At 40.7% G+C, this 23,197-nt stretch overlaps 1 protein-coding gene across 1 annotated transcript in view; it reads right to left on the reverse strand.

The window, feature by feature from the left end:
• BRINP3 (BMP/retinoic acid inducible neural specific 3) overlaps positions 1-23,197 on the reverse strand; it is a 1,009,588-nt gene that overhangs the window by 295,571 nt on the left and 690,820 nt on the right. The window lies entirely within an intron of this gene.

The following is a 23,197-nucleotide window of genomic DNA, read 5'->3' on the forward strand; positions in this document are numbered from 1 at the left end:
ATGAGAGGCGAGAGAAAAAGGATGTCTTATTGTAAAAAACAGTCTATCAGACGGACATGCCAATGCTGTCATTTGTGACATTTCATTCAAGATACATAGATTCTGTTATATTTATTTAGTAAACATCAACAGTTGTCCTTGGCTTAGAATCGACCAATACTGGATTCATCTAATGCTGGTCCGAAGGTACTGATATTTGGTTTAGATGAAATGCAGAAATAGGCCAACAATGCTTAATTCTGCTACAGAGTGACCATTTCCATTTTTTTTTAACATTGGAAGATTCCACCCTGATGAATTCTGGAAAAAATTATATTTTGTCTGTGTAAAATTCAGTGAGAGTTCCACGTGCTGGAGACTAGTTAGAGCAGCAAATATTCTGCGCGACTAGTAGAAGCGTGGCAGGAGATATTTTCTCCTCTAAAAGATCTTTTAATGCTTTGAATAAAGGTTTGTGCTAGCGTTCAATTTTCATACGAGATACCACAATGAAAATTTAAAAAATATGCGCATTTTCAAATTTCTCCGAATCTTTGTCAGTCAAACCTGCATGGTCTGTGTCAGTGGCTCAAATTGAACTAAACCAAGCCTCCCTGGTGAGAATTCCAGTTGTAATGGCCAAATGGTAATAACTGGACTATGTTGCAGGGTATTGAATTCAGAATATTGGACTACATATGGCCAGCAGACAAAAAGCAATTGACGTTTTACTACATAGAGGTGTATACTACTGTAACTAGTTGAAAACATTGTCATTTTCCAAGACACAAGTGGTTTGTATGGAATCCTCTCCGTGATTGTTACTCTTATTTTGAAAAGAACATATACTTCAACGTGATCGTTTAAAAGTAACTTATACATAAGATGGCTAACTATAGCACACATATCAGCTGCCTAGTTACAACTTTGGGATTTGGAATGTGCCTGATAATGAAAATCTATTGGTTTAGAGAGGTATATACATACAACATTCGTTAAAGCCAGGCTCTGCCGGGTCTGACCTAGAACAACTTGAGCAGTTCATATCTTAGATTCAAAATGTGGAGAGATTTTGATTCCAAAAGGTATGCTTCTTTTCAACACACTGAAGCATGTTTAAAAAGAAAAAGATTAGATTAGATGAAATAATAATGCAAACGGTCTGAATTAGAGTTCGTCAGATGGGTTACTCCATCAGAAACGTGACTGATATCATGTGCGCTCATATTCTGGGGCACTTGTGATAAGGTGGGTACGGTACCCATCACGTTTGTGATGGAGTAACCCATTCACCAAACTCTAAATCAGACCCCAGGTGTGGAATTCATACATAGTATAAGACATGGGAACTGTGTGAAGATGAATGAAAAACCTTTAGGTTTTCGTTTTTTGTGATAGCAATTTTGAAATACAACTGTTGCGGCAGGCACTGCTACATTTCAGAATAAGCACATTACTAGAATATTTTTTTTGCTCAAATTACGGCAGTTGGTGTTCAACAAATATTAAGTCCTTTAAGATGAAGTTAGAGGAGTTATGATCGAAAAAAGTTGTACTCATGATGATAATGAAGTTAGATGTTACTATGAAATCTGCTTCTTTGTTGTTGATCTGTGAGTAAAAGACACATAAAGGAAAACCTAGCTTTTGTTCTGCCTCAAAACTTAAATGGCATGAATTTCTAATCAATACATATAAAATCGGAATTCACCAAATAGTTAAATAAAATCACGATACGTTTATGAAACCTAACTTGACCATCATTCATCGTGCATTCTTCCACAAACAACATACACCAAACAAACACTCAATAACAAAACAAATACCAAACATTTAAAAACACATATGTTTGAGGCTGCACCAAGGTTTTGAGGATCAAAGTTCATATTTTTAAATTGACCTTGACTTGTGGTTAAAAATACACTGCAGAGAATACAAACCATCAAAGTCTACAGATGAAGCATGGGTCAAACTGAGGCCCTCAAACATTTTTTTACAGAGTTATGAGTTTTGCTCCTAGATTGAGACCAATGAAGGAGATTTCACTGTAAAGTACAGAGGACACTTTACATGTAACTGTCTTTGTGCCTTTTCCCCTATCCGTGACCTTCAAAGAACAATGGGGGAACCCTATATTTTATTATATGCAATGAGAAAACACACGTTCAAGGCCTCAAGAGATAGCTTGCAGGCTTCATGAAAACAGAAAAGAACAAGTTGTCCAGCAAAAGTGGTAGCCACTTGAACATTAGATATGATAGATCCTGCATCAAACCAGCAACAGAGGTCCTTATGGCATCATCTCTTAGCCATGGCGGTTCCCCATAGAAAGCTATTTACTAGGCCAATACACTTTCTGCTGATATTGAGAATTTTGCATATCCCTTTGAGATGTTTGAACCCCAAATATAAACTATTGTTGTAGGCAATGTTCTTTCGAGGTCCTGTTGAATCACAGCTCATTTAAATGCTCCCTGCTCCCTAAATGCATCCAGAGACTCACAGACTTAGGTAACTTGTATAAATGTCAACAAATCGTACTAATTAAATGTGTTTATGATTCAGTCTATCAGCTGGATTATGAACAGCCTCTGTAAAGAGATACATCCCAGAGAATGTTCATTTTTAAAATCCTAAAATTCCGGTTTTGCATTTTCGAAAAGTCTCATATGCCTCATCAACCCCAAAAAGTGATGCACAGGTTTAGACAATTGAAGGTGAGAACATATTATAGAAGACCTAATTTAGGTGCTGCCTTGATTGATAATAACCTAGAACAACAGATATTTAGCTATGCGTTCGAGGACATTAGCTGCTGGAATTTCCTGCTGTAAATATAAATAAGTATACATATATAGCTGCTTTGGTCTATGGATCCGGTTCAGATTGCTCTAGAATTGTTTTAACCTAATAGAAGTCCTTGCATTGAATGATTACTTTTGGATTGCTCATTGACAGTTCTAACAGGGTATGCTGATTTCAAATGAAGTGGCACAAGGCATCATTTTTTCATTTCATCTTGTGCATAGATGGAGGACTCATGGCAGAAACATTAAAGACCAGGCCTCAACAATAATTCAAAATCTTCTGAATCTTAAACAATGTTAGATGAATGATATTCACAGGAGATGGAAGTGATTCAGGGCCAATCAGGGATCGATAATCAATAACCACATAACACATTAAAAACGGGCCCATTACGCAAACTCACCCCACAACACAGAGATCTGCTGAAATTTGATGCTGTATATAAATCATTGTTTCATTATACAGGCTCGTATCTATCAATTCGAAATAACTAACTGAGCCTGAAATACCAACTTCTTTTCTTTGGTCGATGGACCTAAAGTTGAGAGGTTGATGCTAATAATAATAACTATTTATCTAACCATCTATGATTATCTGAATAACCACAAACTCAGAGTAAAGTTAGTTCCTTTTTGTCACCAAATAATGTAAAAATAAAACTCATACATGTACAGAAATCACAAAGCAAACAATGTATTATTCACGAAGAGAGAGAGAGAACATATCAATGCAAAATAGTATCAAACTCATATCAAAATGAATAAATACACATGAAGGAGTGGATAGGTGAAGAGACAAACGTTTCAGAGACAAATACACTTGCAAATAATTATGCAAAGTACGAATCATCCCAAGGAAATAATCATTTCCAAAGGAAATAAGGAAAATACCACCCCTTGGCCAAAGGGATAGTAGTGGGTCCTCTGAGATAGGTTTCAAGGAACAAAGATCATCAGGACTTGGCAATAGGACAGGAAACAGGAAACAGGTAGGCCTCACCAAACCGACAGACAGCGACGATCTCCCTCTAAGATTCCCCCAAATGCCGAACCAATCACACCCCTAAAGCTACCCCAGTTATACCCTAAAACTTACATGTCCAACCTACAGTAGTGGAAACATTTACTAAACTTCGGTCTCCCATTGGTTGATTCAGGGGGTGTTCTGTCACACCACCATAGTCACAAACACATTTTCTAATACAATGTCTTCTATTCATTCTTATTATGATATTCACACATTTCATCAAGTCTGTAACATGTATCAGTAACTGCCGCTTTTGACGGAAGAAGTTTATACATTTCATTTCTTTCCCAAGCCATCTTTTCTGCTTCTTGGCAGGCACACAGCATTTTTAGCAAAGGTCAGCTACTCCCTTTCTCTCCACTTTCTGTCAGTGCTCGATTTTCAGTATATTAGTTTGTTCCATTCACCGAATTAACCCTCTAGTAGTCATGCAGAAAATATAGGGCTGCATGTTTTCTAAAGTAAATAGGACACAAACATTATTAATTTCCCAAATATACTTTTCACTGTTAACCTCCCACCATTGTACTAATCCCAATGTTATTTTCCCTAGCAAGAGCATTAGTGTACAGAAGCAGCATTATGTTGTTCATCTTAAAAAGCGAAATACAAATGAGACCTTGTCTTTCATGCATGAGTCTTAACATTAGAGCACGTATGCGCAAAAGCGTTTCCGATTGAGTTTGTGTTGGTGCACATTAGTCACACTTCACACTATTAATAAATGTTACTGGAGTGATAATTCGAGCAGGTTTTGTACTTAAAACCCTGCTCCATCAGAAACAATGTTATATCAAATCAGGGGGTAATATGTCTTGCTTGATGGGATTAGTGTTGTTCAAATAGGAGGAAATTCTACTTCACATTAAATGTTGGAAGCTCTTCAATGTTTTCATCTAACCTTGCAGCCTAACTAAAGGCTAATCTTGAATATAAAACTTCTTGTGACACTCCTTTGGAAACAGATATTTCATGTATTATCCTGCCCCACAACACTCTATTACCCCCCTCAGGAACTTAGTCCATCTCCCTTGAATTTTTCTCCAGAACTAGTCTTTAGAAAATAGCACAAGTAACCTAATACACCAGATGAGGCTCATAGAACTGGACCCAATGTAACAGAAGCCGGCCCTATAATCTGACACAATGCTGCAATGGGATAAAATACCTCTAAAATGGAATTTTATTGTATAAAAGGCTTCTAGCACTGTACAGATGTCAAAACCATACTCCAGATGAGCTCCAGAAGTAGACATAATATGCCGTAGGTGGAATCCAGAAGTGGTCATAGCATTTTAGATAAGGCCAATCAAAATTAACAAAATTAAGAAAACAAAACCTTTTGATTGACACAATTCACTTCTGATAAGCTTCAAAACTGGAAGCAGTGCTTCTAGTGTGTCTTCAGAAAAGGATTCATAAAGTCACCTGTGGCCTTCAGAACTAGGCGCAATATGCCAGAGGTGGCCTTCTAATCCTAATACAATACCACAAACATGGCCTGCAGAAATGAACACAATACAGCAGATATGGAACCCACAATTTGCCATACTCATGCAGAAGTAGCAGATGTGAACATATTCCAGAGGAGGCACAGAGACGCTATCTCAAAAAATGAGTAGTAACACTCCAGGTAAAGTGTCCTGTTCTAAATGACATGCTCGAGGTATATATGTATGATATATAATGTCTGTATGTACATTGTCGGAGGGATAGGGGGTAACAGAAGCTAGGAGGCCGTATATGGTTCTCAATTTTGGCTTGTTTATTAAATACCTGTAAGTCCTGACAAAATTATGAATTGGTAAGTATGAAATCTCCTTTGATGTAGGGATGGTCTCTTCCCTTCTTCTTTGCAGGATGACCTACTTTCTCTTCTTCGATGATAACTGGCACCTACAGCCGGTGAAAAGCACGTGAAGAACGGCTTCGCTAGTTTAGTGCTCTGTGTGAGGGTGGGAGTAAAGAATAGAAACCTAGAAGAAAATGCGTGGGTGAGTCCCTTCAACTCATTCCTAACTGCGTATACCTTGTTGAAATAAATTAGGAAAAAGATTAAAAGAAAGGTCCAAAAGTAATCGAAATAGGCCCCCACTCCTCAAGGCCAACTAATCATGCACCAGTGTTGACCGTTTCTTACTTTCTTTCTCTAAGGTATTGAGCCGTTTTGAAGAAACCTAAACATACGGGCCAACCCTCCGTACCTCCCTTGGGCACCACATGCAATTTCAAAAATTATGAATGAGAAGGAAAAAAAAAGAAAAAAGGCGGTCACAGGAACCAATGCCACTCTTCTCGGTTCTCTGAGGGTATTTTCGCCCCGATTTTCCGATTTTCTTTTAGTAGGATCCTTCCCTTTACTGGGCTCCCACCAATCTACGTGGTGATCCTCGGTATCCTCCCCTGACCCTCCCCATCCACTTACAGCCAAAGCCATAACTTTCCAGAGTTGCGGCGGCAAGCAGGCGTCTCCTGGGGGCATCCACCAATCTTCGGTCCAGTCCTCTGGGGTGTCGCTTGTTTCCCGGCTTCCCGCTTTTCTCCACTTTCTCTCGCTACCGGCTCTCCTCCTGACTCACTGCAAAAGTGTTTTTGGATTCTCCTCTACTTCCTGCTTCTTCCCTGTAACTGTCCTCCTTCCCTTGCAAGCTTCTCATTTTCTGGGTCTCCAGGCCTCCCAGTAGGTTTCTGCGGAGGGTGGGCTCCCAGTCGGTCTGCATGGGAGAGGATGCGATGAAAGGTTCAACCCTTTGGTTACCTTTCTCTTCCTCTCCGTGGTTATTTGTGGGAAATTGGTTGTCCTGCAGTATGCATCCGGGCTCGTGACTCGACCCTTCCTTACATACATACATCTATATATGTGTGCGTGTGTGTATATATATTTTTTTATTCAATTTATATGTCTTCAATTAATTGACATAATAAACTAGATGAAACTTTCATAAGTAGATATACCACTACATTCTAGAACTGGTCACAAAACTGAAGATAAAGATCCCAGAATTGTAGAATACACATGTGATTTTGTGAGTTATACACAATGCACCAGAAGTAACCTTTCAAACTATAACAAACTCACTATATATGGGCTAAGAACAGACCGAATCGGCTAGACTCTGCCAATTAAAGTAAAAGCAATACACAAGGGAGGCATCAAGAACTGGATACAGACCACAGATGAGGCTTCAATTGCTTGGCACAATACTACAGATGAGCCTTTAAGAAATGTAAACAATACTTCAAGGTGTGTCAGATATGGCTTTTAAAGAAGAACACAATATTCAAGATGAGCTCAACAGAACTGGTCATAATATGCCATATGTAATCTCCAAAAGTTGCATAAGTACTCCAGCTGAGGCATTAAGAACTTCTCAAAGTATTCCATATGAAGCATGTGTTAGACCTGACATCCTTGGTGTGGTTTCCCCCCAGACATTTTGCCTTGAAACCTCTTGTTCTGCTGAGTTTGTTTATGTTGGCTCTGATACACTGCACACTTTACCACTGCTAACCAGTTGTATAGTGCTTGTGCTCACTCCTGTAAACATGGTAAAATTGGCTTACATCCAATCAGCATATCTAATTTACTTATAAGTCCCCAGTAATGTGCTATACCATATACCCAGGGCAGAATAAATAAATGCTGCTAGTGGGCTTGCAGCAATATTGGAGCTGCCCACTTAAGCAGCACTTTTAAACCTGGCTACAGCAACCTATGTGTGAAGTTTTCAACTGCCATTTTGACCTGGCAAAATAAAGATTTTGCCAGGCTCAAAATTTGCTTTTTATAATATATAAGGCATTCCTAGTTAGACCCTGAATAGACCATAAGGCAGGGGGCACTGTGCTTAAAAAGTTAGTCATATACTTTTAAGTTTTACATGTCCAGGTAGTGAAACACTCTCAAATTCGTGTTTCACTACTGCAAGGCTGCTCCATTCACAGGATACCATTGGGTTACATTTACTAAGTGATAACTTTTGAGTGTGAGGAGGTAGGAATGTCATGTTTGGCATTTGAGGAACTGTAATTTAAAACCCACTTGAATGTTAAAGTCAGATTTTAAGTCACAATTCTGAAAATGCCACTTTTAGAAAGTTGGAATTTTCTTGTCCTGACTATTTGGTGCCTGCAGTCTGCTTCTCGGAACGCATGACTAGGTGTACTTGGCGGTTGGCCTTTGTGTATTCTTCCCAGGCAACCACACAATAGAAGTTATGGGCGTTAGCAGGATAGGCCATCCTGAGGTGATGAGAGGGACAGAGCTGCCACCTGTCACACATTCACTTCAAAGACACTGCCTCAGCTCACACACCTCTCAATCGCTTCTCTCAATCCTGTTGTGTCTGCAGACAGACTGGGACCAGGGCAAGGAGGCAGAAGATTCCAGACACCTCTGTAGGGGATACATCTATACGTTTCTTCCACTACAAAGTGGGCACCAGGTATAATAAGCATTGGCAAAGCCAATAGGTCTTGACTTTGAGACCTTATAAGTGTTTACATATTCAGCACACTACTCTGCATGCTGCCTGCCAGGAATTGAAGAGCTATACAATGGCTTCACACTGGACCATGCAGTGTGACTCAGCAAGCATTATGGACACTTTCCAAGGCTTCTTAATGCACAAACAGAAAGACAAGTGCCTTGATGCAATTCAACAGCACAATAACATTCTATGTGCAACTGCATCACTAGAGTATTGAACAGCCTATGGAAAAAAGCAAGGATGTAATTTCCAATGGTGGAGACATCACATCCTTCCTCTCCCAGGCCTCTATTTTCCAGGCATCCTTCTGCAGAGTTTTTCATTACAAATACTGCTCACACCCTCCATTTACCAGCAAGTCCCTGGCCTCACCCTCTGTCCCAGCCCTCTGGGTATTTAGCACTGGACATAGTAATAACAACAAAATGCTCCAATTTGTCAGGTAGAGAGAAAATAATGAATAAACAGGCACAGAGTCTGCGTCACTTAATCTCCTTGCCCATAAAAACAAAAAATAAATGTGACCTTGTGTAATGTAACTGGGTCGTTTTTTAAAGCACTTGAATACCTTGAGGCCACTCTATAAAAATGCCTAACCAGTGCTCATGTAAAGTACTTCAAAACCTTTGAGTCGCTTGACTTCACAATATATGATAAAAAATGTATGACAGTCCCTGGGGAGCGGCCATGTATGTGCTTTGAAATTAGAGCTCTGAGAGGAGGACAACGACAGGAAGAGGCAGTGGGGTGGGCATGCAGCGACGTGGGAGGGAAAAATGCTGCTCCCATTTGTCAGGAAGAGAGGAGATGATGAATAAACTGGGGTGACATCGGCATCACTTAATCTCCACGCACATAAACCAAAAAAATAAACCTGACCTTGTGTAATGTAATTTGCGCGTTTGTAAAGCGCTTCAATATCATTGGGTCAGTCGAGTTCTTGTTTTATGAAAATGCCCAAAAAATCAATTTGACATTGTGTAATGTAACTATCGCTTAAGTAAAGCACTCCAACGCCTTCATGTAGAGTTTGGCTTCACATTATATAAACAAGCATCAGAGAAAATGCGAAGGGAGTTGCCCAAGCCTTGTTGCTCTAAAAGAGTTTGGGCTGCTAAAGGTTTGGTGACCGAGGCTCCCTAAAGCAACAAGCATTGAAGCGGGAGGGCCTTGGAGGAAATCTTCTCACTTTGAAGTCTGAGAAAATGAAAGAGGTGATTTCGAAAACAGCGGCAGAAGCATCTGACATTTCATCTCGATATTTAAATGGGATGGGGAGATTAAGTGAAGGGCACTGAAGCTGAACCACCAAAGACAGGTAAACAGTGAAAGCAATCAAAGAAAAAATAGTCCCCCAAATCAGCACATAAACACAGAAGCTTAATGGTAACAGAAAAAGGGCTGTACTCTGTGCGAGGTAACCAAAGACTAAAGGGGGGATAAAAGGGGAAAGACTAACCACTAGCAATCACACATTTTTGAACAAGAATCAAAGGGATGGATAAAAAGGCAATGGAGGGGTTATGAGTCCACAAAAAGAATACAGCATGTCTTGAAGAGACAACGTATGCGCTCCTAGGCTTGACCTAAAAGGGGGATCTATCATTCCTACTCCTCAGGAAACAGTGAATACTACAGAAGTACTGTCCTGCTGGCAGAGGACTGTCTTGATACCTGAGGCCTGCCCTACTCTCTGAGAAGGAAGTCTTGAGCTGCACATATCATCCGAGGCTACCTGAGTGATTCCAAGGGTGGGTTAGCTGATCTCCTGTTCTGACCTATAGCTCCAGATGTCTTCTGCAACTGCCCAGCTGACCAGCTGCACTGGACCTGCCTTAACCTGCTACTGAGCCCTGCTGGGTCCTGCTAGAGTGAGTTCCTGATCCCCGAGATCCTTCCAGGTCCTGGACCCTTGGTGTGGCATCCGTTGAGCTCCTCTTTGAAGAAAAGGGGAAATCCTATTTTGGGCTCTTCGTGACCGCCAACTGACCCGTTGGCACCATGATCTTAAAGCTGAACTGAAACTCCAGTGAACCTGACTCTTCACGCTACAGTGACTACCAAAGATGACTGGTAATGCAAGATCTGCATTTCGGGCAACAATGATGATGTGAAGCCCGTCCTGCTCTTCGCACTACAGTGATGACCAGCCATGATGCACTCCCTGCTTCTCCCGATCTCCTCCACAGCAAAGTGGTATCTTCACTCTGGACTTTAGAAGACAACTTTTTCAGTGGGAATAAACTAGTTCCTATATCTGGCCCAAGTTACATCACAGTTGGGCTGAACTTGTGACTTTAACCGATCGTGCATAACCAGAAAACCGTGACTGCCAATTTGTGCCTTTAGGTGCTTTACTTACCTTAAATCTTCAAAATTGCATATTCCTTTTCTGCTGATTGGGTTTTTGTTGTTTTAGTGTTATTTATTGAGTTTTATTCTATTTTTCTATTTTGGTGATGAATAGAATAAGAAGTTTATCATGCAACATCACATTTCTGTTGGGTATATTCAGTCCTCTACCCAACAACATTAGTCTAACTCTCTTTCTATAACTTTCCTATGGTTAATCATTTTGAGATCATGCAATAAAAGCCTCGACTGCTACCGCTTTTCAGGCAGTGTCCGGTGTGTGAAATAAACTTGGACTACTGCCAGCCTTCTACTTCCGCTGTGAGTGTGTGAGGTTTGCGTTCAAGCAGCTCACTGAACTTTTTGTGTGTTTATGTCTCTATGGGAAATTTGTATTTCTGCTGCCTGTGCAGTACCTCTTGTGTTTCTATAGGTAGCATGCACTACTCCTGATGTAGCTTTTACTGCATCTGTTCTATGTAAGGAAGAATTCCACTGCTAATGGCTCCGCTGGAGCAGTTCTGTGTGTCTTAATGACGCTTGTCAATCATTTTTTACCCACTGGCGTAACGCAAAACGATGGGTCCTCCATTCAGAACGTGACGAGGGATCTCTGAGTATCCCATATCTCACTGACATTCATTGACCTTCGGCTGAATGGGTTGCCTCGACCAAAAGGCGTGCAGGGTCTGTGTTTTGCCCGTGTTTCCACATTGTTTTGAACAATTCAGCCTCTTTACCACAACTTCATTTTACTTAAAAAGAAAAAATATCACAAATCATGACAAGTTTTGCTTCCACGCTATAACACAAAATTGAAATTTCCTGATAAAAAATATAAAAATATTAAAGTTTCTAATGCCCCCATGGAAACTATCTGTGCATAATGAGCAAGTCGCAGTGAATCCACTCAATAGTTCAAATTAGTGCACTTGAGTAGGGTGACAGTAACACCTGTTATCTAAGCTTATTGAGATTTAGTCATATTCCCGGCATTACAATAGTATGTTTGTCTTTATATGACAAGTTGAGCCCTGTTTCAAATTCTTTCGTATTAGATTTTATTTGCCTATTTTTAACACTCATTTTAATAGCTTACTTTTTGAAATATTGTATAGCAGGTGTAGGCTCAATCGGGAGTTTTATGCCTTTACACCTTAAAGCGATGGAGAGCAGATTCCCCTTCCAAAGATTAGGCATGATATTGACATTCACCTGTTTAATGAAATTGATCAAAGGGGACAATGTGAACATAAATTAGAAAAAATTCTGCTACAAGGAAACTGCATTGAGAACAGCAAGCCCTTCAGAAGTAGTGCATTTGTATTCAATGTAATTCACGAAACAAAAGGCACATTACGTTTTTTTTTATTTCAATAATTTTTTTATTTATTTATTTAAAACAAAATCAGAGCATTCTGGTTGGCCGAGAAACCCTAAACTCCTAGAGAAAAGCAGCAGCCAAGAATGATTCGTGTCACTCTATGTCACGTGTGTGGGGGGAGGGGTGTTCAGATGCAATAAAGCCAGAACATGCGCATTCATCCCAATATTTTACAAGCAAATCATAAGAAAGGCCTGAAGAGTCCGCGGCCCAGGGGTGGTAAGATGTGTTTGCAGAGAGCCGCCAAGGCTTTTGTTTTTAAAGACTAATTCTGACTTCCTGGGAGCAGCAGGGTACTCGCTTCCCATAAGCAGTATTTAGCAACCCTTGCAGCTTTTGGCCGGTTACGGCTCGGCGCCATGATGACAGTGATGGGAGGATACCTCGCTGTACACTGAATGGCTTGCACCATAAGCCAAAAACATGTGTTGAATAAAATCACTGGCATTCATCGAACCTAAAGGAGGGATACTCAAACAGAGTCTGCCATACGGATACTTAGATTCGGAGAGGGCAAATTGACCAAAAATCAAGCACCTGTCTTTTCAGAACAAGATTCCTATATTGGAGTGATGTCAAGAAATCAAACAAATAGAACTGTTCCAGCACAAAGCCCCTAGTGTTTCTTTGTGCTCCTTTGTGTGTGTAGGACATTTTGTTTAATAACATTTCTGCACCTGGCTGAAAGCCTTTTCGAAATGTAATAACTGTAACACTGTGAGCTTTTTTCTGACATCTATCTATTATTTCTCATCTGAGAGACAATGATTTGGCTCGCCTCAGCACTTTAGAACTTTCCCAACTCAAATACACATTTATAGCGTGAAAAGAAAAGTAGTCTGTCATTGTACAATTTAGGGCAATCTTTACATGTGTTCTTGGGTACATGAAGTTACATTGCAGTAGTCAGAGGACTTAAATCTTCAGTACCTGCCTTGCTTTACACTTCTGGTCATGTTTCTGTGACCACTGCCCTTGTCGGTTTAAGGTTAAACTGAAGGAATGCCCTGTATCTTGACTGCAAAATGGCTAACAGCCTCAGTTTAAAATTAGCCACATGTGCTTAATCGGTTGATCACAGGGCCCCTCAACTGTGACCATTCAACATCTCTTTGAGATTGCTCCAGAGGCCAACCGTGTCCTCAAGAGCGATTTTCAAAGTCCTTTATGGGATACATCACCATGTGCCTTATGGAAACTCCCCACAGGTTAAGATTGCACTCGAGTGACACTTGCATAAATATATATGCAGGAGACTTATTTTTAGCAATTCTTCTATTGTGCAATAATGCAGTGTTAATGCATGCACCTGTGGGCAATAACAGTTGTTTATTGTTCTCCTTGTAATTGTGGGTTGGAGCCGAAGGAGAGGGACCATGATGAGGGGTGAGTAAATAAAAATGGTTATTGCCTTGCTGGTAAAGTCAATAAGGCTAGTGCAGCCCCTAAAACGTTTGGGAGAGGTGCGAGGGCAGGAGCGGTCTCTTATCTAAAAGATGGGGGGGGGAGGGGTTCCCTATCTTCCTGTGGAGCAATCTCAGCTTTTTTAGGCACCCGTTGGACCACAGGCAGCTATGAGACTAACTACTGATTTGCAGGGAGGGAAGTCCAATCACCCAAAACATCTTGAGAAGCTGGAAAAGATTGTTTGCGTGTTTTACTCAGACTGTATAACGCCTATTTTTAGCTGTAGGCGTGACAGGACTGGTCTGAGTGGATGGCTCTATGAGGGTCACAGAGTAATAAGCCCACATTCTCTAGTGACTTCGGACATACGGGTTGCATTCATTACAGACACATAGGTATAGTTTATAAGGGATGTGGGTGAATTTCTACTGTAGAGAATACACTGCAGGAGTCTGTTAAGCCTTTCAGGAAATGATAGACCCATTTTTGCATTCATTTTTCTATGATCTTCCTATGCTTGTATGCTAATTATAGCTGCTTCAACTGCTTGTTATTGTTTAACACTGTAGGATAATGAATAATAAAGATTTGTAACAACATCATTAATGTGTTCCTTGACTTCCCAGAATACATTGCGGACCCCCATAAAAACTGTCTCTCTGCTTTGGCCTCTGACAGATCTGTGCAGTCCATACTCTACTCTGTGGGTACGTTGTGTGGGTGAGAGACGACTATAGAGTTTTTTGATTTTCATCACCAGCTCCCCAGCTATGAACTGTCTCTACTTTGCTGACTATCTAACTCCTATTAATTTCCAGTTTTGAAAACTTATAGAGAAGCTCTTCTAAACTTGCAAAATAAAGTAACCTGCCAACTTGTTCTGAGGTAGGGGAATATTGCCTTACCATATCTCTTTATTAACAACACAAAACCCTTCAGGAATGTCCAAGTGACCTAACTTTTTTTTTTAATAAGTTAGCTATAATTGATATAGTGCCCGAAGTGGAGTGTTGGAAAACAGCCACCCGCATTTAAGAATGGGGGGCCTCAGGAATCATCAAACCTTCCAGCCCTGAAAGCAGCGATGAGGAAACAACAAAGTGTACTTCTAATGGCAAATTTGAACTGTTTCTGCAGAGAAATAGTTCTTCTAAACTCTGAGCCAAACCATGAGGCATAGTTCATGACTGTAGAATGAACCAGTTTCCCATTATGATTCAATATGTGACTGATATTCAGGGTGTCGTTTGACTCAATCCCTCACTAATAGTACTCCCTGCATATTATGGAAAGAATAACACCCCACTAGTAAAAGAGTATATAATTCACAAATAATTTCCGGTGGGTCTGCAGATGGTAAAAACACAAATTTGTCATACTCCGAGTAGTCTGATCTTACTCTCAAATAATGATTACCTTATTTTGATCTCGGTATAAGACAAATGAGACATTGATATTTAAAATGCATCTAAAAACACAATTACTACAAATGCACAGACTGTAGCTGGAGATAAACCTGTACGAATCCCTCCTATATATGCTAATAGAAAGACAATCTGCTTGAGTTTGAAAAATAAAATCAAGATTCAATAAAGGGCATACTGAATTAACACCACTAGGATTTCTCCTTCAACTCCATGTTAAAGAAAGTGAATCATCATCAGCAGAATGTATTTGTATCCGAACATATACATTAAGTAAGTGTTTCAAATACCAACAAACAAAATCTCCCTGTAAGAATCAACCTATGAAAAATATCTCATCATCTGTTTCCAAATTAAATAGTTAATGTCCATCTCTTACACAATCTGCAGCTCATTGAGTTCCTCTGCTGTCAGGGTGCAAAGGTTTAGTGAAAAGAGATTTTGTAAATAAGAACTTTTTTCATACTTGCAAAGATAGGCAAATAAACCAAATTCCCTGTAGATAGAGAGCTGAGGCATGCCTTGGCGTAAATTTAAAATCCTTATTCACTTATTTTACTTTATAATCGTAGCAACAATCCATGGCATATTCCTCTCCAAATTTGTGTTCCATCTTTCTACCATAGTTTCTATGGAGGGCAAGAGAAAGGCCCCCATAAGCATAATCAAATGTAACCATCAACTTCATTTTTGTGGACCTAATATCAGAAATCCATCATCCAGATAGAAGGATATGTATGGATGTATGTATAGCGTGAACTAAGCCAAAAGGCAGTGGATCACGGTACATGGTCAATGTCAAGCATACAGTCAACAAGTGATAGAAGCAGAAGTATAGTGTTAGTGCATTGAGATGTAGTGTTCTCTACAGACGGGTCTTTTCGACTCCTTTCTAGTGCAGGGATGGTCCTTATTGAAACATTGAGGTTTTTCTGATCCTGAGTGCAGAGATGGAAAGAGCATTTTGCCTTGTTTTTTCTTTTTCACACTATTGATAATTTTGGAAAGTGGTTTCTACCCATAAAACCCATTCTTTTTGGGGATAGCTGCTGTCATATTTGGCCCTATATTCTATATAAACTCAGGAACCCCTGACTCTGGCAACACTTGCTCTCATGGCTGCCCTCCCCTGTTCCTGTGACTCATCTGGCAGTATGTATGGGATCTAGCTGCATCTCTCAGTAAAGGAGAGCACAGGCAGTAGACAGGGGACCACACATCTCACGATTAATGATTGCCTGGCCGCAGTGTAAAGGGAGGTGTTGGAAAGCAGGGGAACTGAAACAAAATATAAGGTACACAAGAGCAGCCATGATGAGGCAACACACGTCATCTAGAGCTCACAATCAAGGTTTGGCCTTCTAGCAAGGGAGAGACGACAGAGTCATGTTTTCATTTCATGTCTTCCACTGTGACTAATGTGTCTCTGCTAAGTTATGTTTTAAGCCTGTCTGACAGCTGCATTACCTCACAAGGTAGTTGCCCCATGTTGATGTTAAAGTTATTAGATATTGTTATAGGCAAAATGTGTGGCCTTTATATTGTTAATAGCCTGCAAACGACATTAGGTCTGTACTTTTCGTGATGGATACATTTGTTCAAGGCAATAGCCTTGTAAAGGGCATTGCTGTTAACAATGCTATGGTCTGCAGGCAGATAAATGTCGAATATAAGGCAAAATTTGAAAGACAACGAAAAGGATAAAGGAGTGAGTTACCTCTCCTGTAGGTAGATCAGAGACTAGGTGGATAATTGTGCATCAAAATATGTTTTTCTTTGAAATGATGCTTCAGTGCATTTTCAGTACTCCCAATTTGTGAACAAATAAATGAACGGGAAAATACATTGATTTTCCCAGAGTCCAGAACTTATGGTGAAGGAACGCGGAGTCGGATCAGAGAAGAAAGGGTGAAAATGTCTATTTTTTCCATGTATAGCACTTGCACCCTATTGGGGAAAAATATATATAGCTCCATGTGTTGCACTAAATACACACCTGACCTTGCCGGACAAGCTTCAACAGCTGTTCAACACCAACTTAGAGTTCACATTGGTTTCCTCACCACCATGTTGGCTTGCTCGTCAGGCTGTTCATTTCTACCTAAACTGCCTGCCTGTGTTTTAATTAGCACAGTGTATAATTGGCATGCGCCGATCTTGCATTTCTATTTTTATCATATTTGGCACCTTGTCCCTTTTAGTTCAGCTAAAGTTGCGCTACTAATTGTACTTATGGCCCAGAAACCAGGCATGCACTGGAGGAAGCATGCTGAGAGAACCATATGTGCATTAACATCTCCCTTGCTGTCCAGCAAGTATATATGGTTACTAACAACTACATGTCATTTTGTTCCTGAGCAAACTGCTGTATTTTCTGTTTCTTTCATTGCTCCTATGAGGGTGCAAAAGTATTTCACACTTATGGTTCTAAAACGAATGTGCAGTCATCTGTTTGCAAACTGTAGATGAGGGATGGCCTCATCAATAAAAGGCATACAAGATACTACCTTAAGGTTTTGTCCATCTAATGTCAGGCCATGATGTTTCTAGCACAGAGCATGTAGCTACTGCACAAAACTAGTATCACTGTTCTTGCAAAACATTTTCTGTTTAAACCAGTTTCCTACATGTATGCATTTTGCAATCAGCACTCGAGACAGGAAAGCAGAAATTACGTGTGAAACGTGTAGCCCAGTATTCCTAGTTTATGTAGGATTATTCTTGCTTTAAAAAAATTATGCACCACCTATATTTGTGTAAGAGATTGTATTTTTGGGGGGGTAGATGCATGCCCACGTTAACAAATAATCACAACCATTGTCCAGGTGAAAACTCCATGTCACTAAATTAACATGAGCTCATTCCCCTGGTAGCTTTGGCACAGACCAGATGGGCTTAATGTAGGGAAATGTACCAATAGACTGACAAGGAACTGGTTTTATACAAGTGCCATTTACGAACTGAGGAGTACACAAAAGACTGACACCTGTTATCACAAGATGGTGTCATGGATTGTATATGACATGTATGATTGATGGGTACAGTTCGCAAATGGAAGATTGCATAACCAGTATGTGTTTTAATATTAATAAAACTGCGGCCAACAACGACCATCACTAATAACCGTTATTGTTGGCTGCCATTATTTTGAGGAATGGCATGCGGGCATTCTGAGGGGAGGGAGAAGCCGGGGAGTTGAGTTGCGGTTGGGTACCCACGGAATAGGCACGTGCGGGGGTTATGGGGAAGTTGCAGTGTACTGACTATTTCACATTCACTGAGTGGGAGGCCTACACCATCTCTATAGCCACAGTTGCTCCTCTGACCACAGATTGATGCTGTCCCGGTATGCCATTTTAGCCTAGCAGAGGCTACAAGAATACCTCAGTAGGGGGTTAGGATAGAAGTTGAGGGGACCGCCCTCAACCTCATATAGCCTTGGATGTAGATGAATGAACTACATGTCAAAGCCAAACTTGAAGTTTTCTTTACACAGGCTCTTGAGCACACTCTTTTTACTCAAGCGGTAGGGAGGTTATAATAAAATAGCAGCATAATTAAACACTCTCATGCTCCTTCCAACTTGTTAGTTCCCATGTACCTCACCAATAGAGAGACATAGACATCTCTTCAAAAGAGCTCCAGCTGCCCTTTGAGTAATCCTGGTGAAGTGGGGACCCTATGATGAAGCATTCAACTTTGGTGAGTGAGGTCCTTCGACCTTTTTAGGTAACACCCCAGTATGGCTTGACTATTCTATAAACAACTCTTCTCAATGCTAGAGAAACCCAGTATTTTTTAGTTTTTGGTGACATTTAGATTTTACCAGCAGAATTTTTAAATCTCAGGAATTTGCTTTATGCTTTTTTTTTGCACAAATTTCCAAAATTACACCATTACGCCTCTTTACATAGTTATGTGCTATTCCCAGTACCAAATTACAGTGAATGGTGCAATATGCAGTATAAAGTTACAGCAAATGCATGGGAACAACAGAATGCGAGCAACTGTTATTCGTGGTGCATTTGTTTAAATGTATCCTATGACTGAAAATGAAGCATTCACATTTTTAGTAATTCCGCATAATTGTGCTGTAATTTTACGTAATTATGCTAAAGCAGATTATGAAAAGGTCATACATACATTGTTTTTTTGAGTGATGGCTAGGTACCTTTTGTAATATGCTTGAACAAGGTAGACCAGTCCAGTGTGGACAGAGACAGATATGACCGGTCCCTAGATATGTTACGCCTATGGCAGTCATTAGTTCTCAGTATGTGGGTATGTCTTGCCTGTTTCACTGCAGCCAAACCTGATCTCAGGACAAAGTACATTAATACACAGTAGATATACATGTGCCTACATGGAAGCATGTTCTACAAACTCTACACAGACAGTAGGAGCAGTCATGTTGCTGCAGAGGCCATAGACGGGGTTGTAGGACCCAGCCAGCTAGGAGCTGTATCAAGAGGTCGTGTATCTGTCTCTGCGTTCTACTGTCCTGTCATATCTTGTGGACATGTCCATTCTGTGAGCTGCCCAAGTGGGCTGGACGGGGAAACCAAAGAAGGCTTGGGTCTATATACTAACTGGCCTGGACCACTCTAAATTGAAACAGCAAAACAGATGGCCAGGCAGATTGTTTGTAAAAACCTAATCAAGTACCACTTATCCAATAGATCTAAGCGGACACACTTTTCATTTAGTAATTTTTACTTAGTCCTTCATTTTAAAAAAAAAATCATATATGTCCGAGCATTGACACCATTTCAGTAGCAAAATTCACATAGAATGCAATATTCACAACACAAATTTTACGAACACTATAAATGAGACATATTTGCAATGACACCATATATACAAAAACACAGACAAAGGATGCCTATCTTCACTTAATGTTTGAGGCACCAGTCCTGATATAAAATAAACAAACAAACAAGGGGCCGTTCAGTTTTTATCTGGCCTGCTTGCTTGACTATGCTGGAACCTTCTAAGTCCAAGGGTCAAAACTCAGGTAGACTTTATCTGCATTTACAGTCCTGATATGCCCTTCCTGAATCTCGTTCCAACACAGAGTCAACTCGTTTCGAACCCACGTATTTTGTAAGGGGTTCTCCTCAGGACCTGGACTGGAAACTGTCCTGTACTGAAATGTAGCCCTGACGGAGCGACTGTGTTATCTCTCTCGGGGGCACTGTAGTTCTGTATTTCTTGCAGTAGAAGTGTCCTCAGATGATCAAGATTTTTTAGTGATGATGCCCGGTGCTTACAGATGGGGATAGCGCGATGGAATCATGATTATCAGGGGGATGTTCATTCGTAATCCTGCCTGCCGGGTGTCTGCTTGATGTTTGGCACTCGATGTAACTCTCCGCTCGCGGCTTCCGCGTTCGACGTAAGCGCATGGAACGAGCCGTGTCCGTTTTTTAAGAAGCTGTTACGGCATGCAGGTTCATGGCAGAGACAGCTACTTCTGGCCCACGCCCTTCACACCTCTAGTGGAGCAAACAGTCAGACTGATGGCAATTGAAGAGGAATGAAAAGGATTGGGCAATGCTGGATAGGTCACTGCAATGTGGAAGTTGAATGCCCAGATGAGATTTCGATGCTGCGGTAAAGACAGACATGTTTTACTCAGTAGTTGCTGCCTTTAGTTGTGCTCCCGGTGGAGGACTTCCTGTGCTGGTGAAGGGAATATGAAGATGGTGACTCTGAAGAGTTACACAGAAAAGAAAGAATTGGGCAGGGTAAAGACAGAGGAGGTGGACAAATCACAAGTGTGACAGAAGTGCCAATACAAACAACGGTATTCATTCAAGGTCCATCCTCCAAACAACAGATTTCAGCCACGGGAAGTAAACAAGCATTAATATTTAGAAAGTGCTGCATGTGAATGAGGATCTTGAAAAAACATTTAAATCCAACATGCACAGCGAGGGGAAAGAAAAGCAAATTGTTTCATATTCAATTAGGTTGCTGTAATGCGGAGAACAAGAAGCAAACAAAAAGTATTTGGAGCTTTGAAATCTACTTCCAATTCGATTCTCTGAAAACTTGTCACTTATGCATGGTTGTCATGCCCCCTTTTTGGAAAGAAGCCCATGTCTTAATTGCCATGTAACCACTTAAGGTTAAACAAGGCTGATTCCCCTATCAAGCCACATTATTGCTATGCTCACCTCAGAAGTCGCGAGGTAAGGTCGCCCACTGCGGTTTGGAATGCCCTACCTAGGACACCATATTGCATCAAACACAATTTTGCCTTTTGAAAGCAGCTGAAAAGTTGTCTCTTCACTGTCTTATGAATATCGTTCTATCACATTAGCACCAAGAGACCCCCGTGTGAACAACAGACACATGGACCGTCAAATCAAGCGAACGATTAGATCACAAGGCAATATTTAAATCACAAGAACTGCAGTAAATAAACAATCATTAACAGATATGTTCACAAAAGAAAAGGAATTTTTCAGGTAATGTGAAAATAGGTTTCGCCACTGCACACACTAAAACAATGGACAACATAGAACCGTGTCTGCTCAATGAACACTGAGTTCATCCCTTGACAGAAATGCTGTGGTGGATGTTGAGGAGGCAGTGACCTTCGCACCCTGCTATCACTGTTTCCAGTTCTTCGAAAAATAGGACACATACATCAAGGAAAATAAAAATAGAGCCGAATCAACCCTGAAATTCAGGTGAAACTGTTTGAAGACAGATATCAAAGGAAAGAGATAGACAAAAGAATGGTGCCAAAGGAAGATGAACTGCGCGTGACCATGTCTTGGCATTGTGGCATGAAACTTTCAACACTGAGACACTTCTCACTTTCACTCTTCTCTCCCGGGGCCCAGTTTCCCAAAAACATTTGGAAATATATCCCTTTAGGATTCCTCCTAAAATGATAGTAAATTTTTATTTAACATGGAATTCAAAAAGGGGTGTTAGTACATTTTATATTTGATAGACCTGGCATCTTTTGGTGTGGTTTACCCCCTATCTCTTTGCAACTGACCTCCTGTTTTGTGCCGAACTTGGTTTTTGCTGCTGTTCAGACTCTGGGCACTTAACCACTGCTGAACAGTGCATGTGATCTGTGCCTCAGTCATTAATCAGTTGGTATGTATATAGACCTACTTATCACTGAGAAGATATCCAGACACTTTGCTGCAGTGTCAGTGGAAGAGCCTGGACTTGAGTCTAATCCTGAAGTGGGTCAGTGAGGGTGAAGTAGGGGAGGTGGAGGAGAAGGTTGTTCCAGGACTTGGTGGTAAGGTGGGAGAAAGAGCATCCCCCGGTGCAGCAGTGGCAGATGTGTGGTATCTGTGCGAGGGTGAGTGGAGTGGAGGTTCCTGGAAGTTAGGTGGAAATTCAGGTGGTGATTCATGCAGGCGTGTCCCAAAAGTTGACCTAATAATGGCTAACCTGTAATCATCTTAAGCTCAACACGCAAAAAATAGAATTCCTTTCGAATTACTCTGCCCAAAAGCTTCCCTGATGATAAGCAATGGACCAAGATGTTCACTACTTTAAATGTACCCTTGACATGGTTGTCTCCTCCAAAGCACTCGGAAATACTCTTGATAAGAACCTAAACATGCAAACTCATATCAACTCAATAACAAAAAGTGCCTGCTTTCACTTGAGCTATCTAAGGAAAATGAAACCATTCACATCAGCTACAGACCTTGATGGAGCAAGGTTCTGCACGTAAAGCGACTTGCTTGGACTCAGCCCTCTCGAAACAAACTGTAATACACTAATAAACATGTTTCGTCTTATTAATAATGCAAAACACAACATTTGTAGTAAGCTTAGGAAGCTTGCATTCGTGCTTTTACTAACCGTAACTCGATTAACCTAAAATGGTCGCCGCAACGCGGGAACTTTTCTGCGCATGCGTCTGTCACACTCACGTGACATGATGTACTTACTGCTTGGTGGGAAAACTTTGCTTCTGCGCACTGGAACTAAAGATGGCTGCTCTATGTTATAATGTGCTAAAGCTTGCAATGCTGCTTTTACTAAGTTGTTCGTTCTGCTTAATTCCCAGCGCTGTAGTTAAAATAAAGTAATGGGAATAGAGTAGAGATAAGTGGTATACAGTGCATTCATTTATTCTTTGTTCTAAAACTGTTTCTCTTTGACTTTGCTATTAGCTTGTGTTCTGACCAATCGAGTGTAATGATGTTCCATCTTGTGTCCTGAAACTGGGCATGCGTCAAACTCACCCGAGTCTACAAGCCATGGCATTGAATTCATGCCAGCTCCTGACTTGCTAGAAGATGTTCCTGGGAAAACGACCTCCTGAACCTCCAAGAGGATGT

Source organism: Lissotriton vulgaris, chromosome 1_1 (assembly GCF_964263255.1).
Source record: "Lissotriton vulgaris chromosome 1_1, aLisVul1.2, whole genome shotgun sequence".
NCBI classification, from domain to species: domain Eukaryota; kingdom Metazoa; phylum Chordata; class Amphibia; order Caudata; family Salamandridae; genus Lissotriton; species Lissotriton vulgaris.